The 7,500-nt window shown below is 41.0% G+C and overlaps 1 long non-coding RNA gene across 1 annotated transcript in view; it reads right to left on the bottom strand.

The window, feature by feature from the left end:
* LOC123504715 overlaps positions 1–7,500 on the bottom strand; it is a 192,101-nt gene that overhangs the window by 63,091 nt on the left and 121,510 nt on the right. The gene's annotated exons all lie outside the window — the stretch shown is intronic.

Raw genomic sequence — 7,500 nt, 5'->3', positions numbered from 1 at the left:
TTTCTGCTCCAGGATCTTGTTTTTAATTTCCTTTTTTTCTACCCATTTTCTCCCTTTTATAGAGCTCAAAGAAGGCTGTCCAAGAGGTGAAAGGGAAAAAAGAGAGGCATACAAAAAGAATCCACTTAATTGCCGCTCACCAAAGAAGTTGAACAGAAAAGGGATCCAATCAGGTTGTCTAATTTAGTTCCGAAGGTGTCTCGATACTCCTCTTTAAAAGTAGTCCAAAGTATAAGATGGAGGAATAGAATCAGACACAGAATTTCAGCCTACTAGTGAAAGGGATGAAAGAACGAGGATACTGATTACCTCTTGCATTAGTAAAGATGATGCTAAATAAAGATCATGCCATTAGTTTAGATTTCCTCTTTTAAACCTTACCCACAATTCAACTTACTAGTGAAAAGAATGAAAGAACGAGGATACTTATCTGCTCTCGCATTAGTAAAGGTGAAACTATATAAGATAATTCCGTTTGTTTAGTTTTCCTCTTTTTAACCCTGTCCACCACCTCCACCACCACCACCACCACCACCACAAAGACAGACACATCTGCTTGCCACCACGCACACTGAGTTCTTTCTATTGCAATTTCCATTTCTGTTCCTAAGCCTTCAGATCTTCTCTCTTGCCTTTAAAACTCTCTCTCTCTCTCTCTCTCTCTCTCTCTCTCTCTCTCTCTCTCTCTCTCTCTCTCTCTCTCTCTCTCTCTCTCTCTGCGTTGCCACATTACAAGGACAACACAAACCGCTTACTTTCCTTTGTATATATATTTTTCTTCTCTACCGTCTCCAGTTAAGGTAAAAAAAACTTGGCCTTTGTGAAAGTAATGGGGACCAACAATGCACAGCCAGGATTGTTAGCCCCAGCCACAACTAAGGGGAGATAAAATGCATTACTCGCTGCGAAGAAACACGGATGCGCTTCCTGCATTCCCACATTTACCTTATCGATAAGAATGTGGTCTCGGGAAAGAATGGTGAGGTTTTTTACGATAGTGATGTGACACTTCCTGGTGCTCCCCTGGGTACTGTGAGGGTAAGAGGAACGATGAGGAGGAAGAAGAGGAAGGAGTAAGAGGAGGAAGTTCATGATGCCGGTGGTGATGAGGATGGTGATGGTATTAGTTGTCATGACAGCAATAATGATAATAATGATAATGACAATGATAATAACAATAATAACAATAATAATAATAATAATAATAATAATAATAAGAAGAAGAAGAAGAAGAAGAAGAAGAAAAAGAAGAAGAAGAAAAAAGAAGAAAAAAGAAGAAAAAGAAAAAAAAAGAAGAAAAGAAGAAGAAAGAAGAAAAATATAACAATAATAATAATGATGATAATAATGATGATAATAACAATAATAATAAAAATAATAACAACAATGAAGATAATGCTGACCAGGAATGGAAACGACTCGGATTACGAACATATTTGTGTGGCATTTCTTTATTTTCTGCTTTCATTTTTGTTCTAGTTTTCCTTCATTCGTTTTTTTTTTTTTTTTTTTTTTTGTTTCGTCCTCACCTCGGCCTTATTTTCCTAGTGCATTTAAAATTTTGTAAGGGAACAACACCATCAACACACACACACACACACACACACACACACACACACACACACACACACACACACACACACACACACACGTAAATGAGTCAGTGACGTACGTAAATTAATGAATGATGTATAGAAAAATTTTACATACTTCATTATCTAAACAATTACTATTATCACCATCGCCATCCTTCTTCTCTGATTGATGCTGCTGCTCCTCCTCCTCCTCCTACTCTTCTTCTTCTTCTTCTTCTTCTTCTTCTTCTTCTTCTTCCTCCTCCTCCTCCTCCTCCTCCTCCTCCTCCTCCTCCTCCTCCTCCTCCTCCTCCTCCTCCTCCTCATCATCATCATCATCATCATCCTCTTTCTCCACCATTGCTTCCTCCTTCGCCACCAACATCATCACTACCACCATAATAACATCAAAAATTGTGAACAGAAACTTTCACTGAAGCTTCTATGTAATCAAAGTTTCCTAATAAAGTTTCTGATTCACCATTATGACATTCTGCAAGGCCAAAGTGGGCATAAAACGACTTGAATTCCCTGCAATGTTGAACAATCTCCAGCAAGATGACTCAAAATAAAATATAATGTAATATGCTTAACCCCTTCAGTATCATGACACGTTTTCATTTTCATTTTGCTTACTATCTCATAATTTTATACAGCTTCAAAAACTTATGTGGGGAGATTAAAATAGTGAAAACTGTGGGCATTATTCTTCTGACCTCCATAGACCGTTCCTATTGTCAATAAAATTATCTAATCGCACACATATTTCAAGCTAAATATGTGTCCCAGTTTTGACGGGGAAAAGAAAAGAAATAGCACAGTATATGTAGAGAGAGGCCAAAAACCTTTAGTTCCATAATCTTATCCGTGTTTCTATTGTTACACACGTGAAATATAAAGACAGACCAGAAAACTATCAAGACCAACTCAGCTTAACTCCTTCAGTACTGGGACACCTTTTTACCTTGAGTTTTGGGTGTGGTTAGACGATTTTATTTACATTAGAAAGGGTCTATGAACGTCACAAGATTAATGCCCAGTCTTCAATATTTCAATCCCCCACACAAGTTTCTGAGGCTGTATAAAATCACCAAACAGTATGTCAGTTGATATTTTTGCGTATTGACCAAACTTAATATGGATCGAAGTTAAAATCGAAAAGAAAAAAAAATCTGATGGCACACACTAACACTATCAGAATGTGTTCTCAGTGTTATAATTATCTCAGTCTCAGATATTTAGGTTTCTTACTCCTTGACCTACATCTGCTGTCTTTATCAACCATCTCTCTCTCTCTCTCTCTCTCTCTCTCTCTCTCTCTCTCTCTCTCTCTCTCAACCAATCCGCTCTATTCCCTATAAAAAAAAAGATAGACAATAAAAAGAACAACAGATTTTTGAGAAAGGGAATAGAATAGTAGACTCGGGAGATTGACAGCCAGGCAATATCATAAACTACCATGATTTCTACTTTCACATAAAATTCGAACCCAGGTTATGGAAATAGAAATATGAACCAATTTGCTCAAGAGATCGACAACAACCGGGAAAAAAAAACAAATTTAGTTATAATGGAAGGAAGGAAAAGTGATGTGTAGCTTCTTGGCTTTGATCGAACACACACACACACACACACACACACACACACACACACACACACACACACACACACACACACACACACACACACACACACACACACACACACACACACACACACACACACACACACACACACACAGAGCCAAGGTCAAGACAGACTTCTACGGTTCATTGCCATGTTCCGGCGGGATCCATTAGGGCAAAGAGCACATCATTCCGAAAGGGTTTAACGGAGCGTATGTTCCCATTAAATGTCTTTTTCTAATCAATTACCATAACACACCTGGTTAAAAATTCTCTCTCTCTCTCTCTCTCTCTCTCTCTCTCCACAGGCATTTATTTCTTCATGCTTTACGACTCTTTTGTAAGTTTTGCTCGGCTTTTGTTCGCATATTTGTTTGTGTGTGTACGTGTTTGGACAGCAGGGCAGGAGTGACACGTTGGGGAGGGGCAGCGTTGGAGTGAGAGTCTCAAGCGAGGGTTGGGTGGGTGAGGAAAGGGAGGGAGAGTGACGTGGGTATATGTGTATGCACGTCAGAGGCATTTTTGTATCATTAAACTTGCCATCATTATTTTGTTTCCAGATTTTACATTCCACATTTTACGTTCCTCTCCTCCTTCGCTTTGTTCGTCTAAACTGCATGCAACTTCTCGAGAGCAGAATGACTCTCCCCCTCCCTCCCTACCCCCCCTTTCTCTCTCTCTCTCTCTCTCTCTCTCTCTCTCTCTCTCTCTCTCTCTCTCTCTCTCTCTCTCACATAAGTTCATTCTATCACCAGTACTTACCAATATCGATAGGGAACACACACACACACACACACACACACACACACACACACACACACACACACACACACACACACACACACACACACACCTAGCAGTGAGTAGGTAAATCGAGGAGTTGTGACCTTGTTGTCCCGGTGTGTGGTGTGTGCCTGGTCTGAGGCCTATCTGAAGATCGGAAATAATGAGCTCTGAGCTTGTTCCGTAGGGTAACGTCTGGCTGTTTCGTCAGAGACTGCAGCAGATCAAACAGTGAAACACACACCGTGGGAAGTGAGCTGTGGCGTGGCGTGGCGTGGCGTGGCATCGGGAAAATTAACGAAACCTTCATCCCATTTTCTTCAGAGCAGCGCAGTCCCACATCACCACCAGCGATTCCCACACACATTCCCTCCTTCCCCCCATTGTGAGAGATGAAGGGGATAAGCAGGGAGTAAAGGAGGGTAGGGAAAGTTGTATAGGCCCGTATGTTCCAGGTGGGGATATCTAATTGTTGCACACACACACACACACACACACACACACACACACACACACACACACACACACACACACACACACACACACACACACACACACACACGTACTATTATCCTTTCCCTTCCTCTTCTCTCTTCCTTATTCTACTCCTCCGTTTACTTGGAAGAACCTCTGTAGGAGGAGGAGGAGGAGGAGGAGGAGGAGGAGGAGGAGGAGGAGGAGGAGGAGGAGGAGGAGGAGGAGGAAAAAATTGAAAGACGAAAAGAAAAATGAGTGACGAAATTGAAACACTTGAAAAGAATGAAGGAAGAGAGAGAGAGAGAGAGAGAGAGAGAGAGAGAGAGAGAGAGAGAGAGAGAGAGAGAGAGAGAGAGAGAGAGAGAGAGAGAGAGAGAGAGAGAGAGAGAGAGAGAGAGAGAGAGAGAGAGAGAGAGAGAGAGAGAGACGACAAGAATTATTAATGACCACTTTTTTCTTTGACGCTGAAACAAAAATTTTTAAAAATAATAGAACATTCGATAAAAAAAAAACTTCTATAGCAATAACGATAATGGCAGTAAAGAAGGTGGCTGCGTACGATAACCAAAAACAGAACACATACACACCTACATGCACACGCCAACAAACAAACGCAAATACATTTATATCTTGAGGATGATGTGATTACTTTGAGCGGAAAAATTAAACGCGTATATAAATGCTCTGGGATATTATTGTACACAAAGGGTGCTGCTTTACGGGGTGGTGTGAGGTAGAATAAGTCGGCGGGATATGGCAGATGTGATATGTTTAGAAGGCAGACGTGGCTTGTAGAGGGGAAGCAAGGCAAGTGTGTGGGAGGGTAGTGGGAGGGGAGGTGGTGATAGAGGATGGCGGGGAAAGTGAGAAGGTAGCTTAGAGGCAGCAGGGTGAAGGGAATAAGGGAAAGGCAGTAGGGAGAGGGAGGTAAGGGAGGTGATATATTCGTAGGGCAGAGTGAGGGTGAAGGAAAGACGAGGGAAGCGAGGCGTGCGTACGTCGTTTCTGCTCGGGGCGCCGTTGTTGTTGGAAGAGAGCAATAAGTGTTCCCGCCAGGAGCTGTTGCGTCACGGCGGTGGAACGCTTTAAAATATGTGGGACGTATTATTGTGTTTCATTTCTCGGTGATGGTTGTGATACCTGAACCAGTCATCTGCGAATAGCGAGCACGCATTCCTTTCTCTCTCTCTCTCTCTCTCTCTCTCTCTCTCTCTCTCTCTCTCATACAAGTATAAATAGATAAAACAACAGCAAGACCTACATTCACGGTTGCCTGCCACTCCCGGAAAAGTATACGAGTATAAAGGGGGACGTCGACCCTGCTTGTCCTTGACTCTACCCTTGCATCCCCCCTCTTCCCTCCTCTCCCTCTCTCTCTCTCTCTCTCTCTCTCTCTCTCTCTCTCTCTCCTACCCCACTCTCTCTCTCTCTTAGCCAGTTAGAAATAGTTACCAAACAGCCTCGAAAGGATCAAGAGGTCTGTTGCTGTTTGGCTTTTCTTTGTATTTCTTTGTATTCCTTTCTCTCTCTCTCTCTCTCTCTCTCTCTCTCTCTCTCTCTCTCTCTCTCTCTCTCTCTCTCTAAACAATAGGGAGAAAAGCCTGCCGTAGTAGTGTATCTTCCCTCTCTCTCTCTCTATAAGCACATTAACCCAATTATCATCTAAATAGGTAAAAAAAAAAAGGTGGAAGTAATTATAACCAAGTCTCCAGGTGCAGTGGACATAAACATCCGCGGGACGGGTCACCTTTGATGTGGCATCGCACAAAGGTGGAACTGGTCTTTTAGTACATTAATTTCTGCATTATTACTAGTCTTTGATCTATGCAATTTACTGCCTGAATATTGGTGCTCTTTCCCCACCACGTTTCAGGACATGCTGTATTTCCTATTCTCCTTCCTATTTTTCTATCTCCTCGTATGTTTTCTTTCACAATTTACTACTGTCTGTGTTTATGCAATAGTTATCCATGCCTCTCTCTCTCTCTCTCTCTCTCTCTCTCTCTGATGGTCACTCTAGGTAAATCTGTCAATGTTGCATCTGTTTCAAGAGTCTTCTAGCTCCACCTTTCCTCAGTCTCAAATACTCGTTATTGTTCTTGCAAATTACTCTTTCGGTATTTCAAACCCTTTTATTTTCAGTAAAACGTAAAAATTATCCATACTTTGTTTTCTTTATTTTCGGGGTGTTTAGTGTTTCAATGCTTCAATAATAGTATCTATATTCGGTTGCAACACACTTTTGGATACTTTGTTAGGGGAGGATAAAGGAGGTGGGTCTATACAAAAGCAGAACCAAATACATGAAAATGTGAGACCATAAAGGGAGTTGCACGGAGCCCCTACACCTATAAGTGGTTTGCCTATAAGGTACATACCTATCCCTGTCCCCAAATCACCTCTATTCATCACTTGTAACCTAAGCTAAGCTAAGCTAAGCTAACCTAACCTAACTGCCACTCATGTTGACAATTCGGTAACACTCTAATTATTGAATATGTCTTGATCTGTTACATTTGTAATTGAAGGCCAGTATTTAAATGTTCTTTTTTTCTAGTTTCTTTTTAATAAGGTAATTCTAGAATGTTAATATCTAACGTATGTTGTGTTCTAACCCTAAGCATTTTGTCATCTTTGTTATAACTCTTACGAAACTTAAAAACTTTACGAGATCCACTCAAAATCTAAGTCTCACTAACGAGCACATATTTAGTAAATGGGCAATGTCACACAATATTAGTGCAATATATCTCCTCTACGAACTTTCATTTGATGTACCTTATTTGTTTTAGCATTTTGAATTCAATTATGCGAAATGTTCTGGCAGCTCTATGATAAAAGGAATCTTAAATATCTAAGAATTTTTCCCTAAGTCGGCTCTGCTGAAAAATAATGTCGAAGGAAGATGTTCATTGGTAACCGGAGCGTGTAATAAGGGATGAAGTCAAGAGAAACCTTCAAGAGTGATTTATTGCATTAATGGCAGACTGCAGTACGTACAACGACTGAAACAAACTTAAACAAATTACCAGGACAACAGA

Source organism: Portunus trituberculatus, chromosome 17 (assembly GCF_017591435.1).
Source record: "Portunus trituberculatus isolate SZX2019 chromosome 17, ASM1759143v1, whole genome shotgun sequence".
In the NCBI taxonomy this organism is placed as follows: Eukaryota; Metazoa; Arthropoda; class Malacostraca; order Decapoda; family Portunidae; genus Portunus; species Portunus trituberculatus.
The sequence above is the reverse complement of the archived record's forward strand: the minus strand, read 5'-3'. Positions and strand labels throughout refer to the sequence as shown.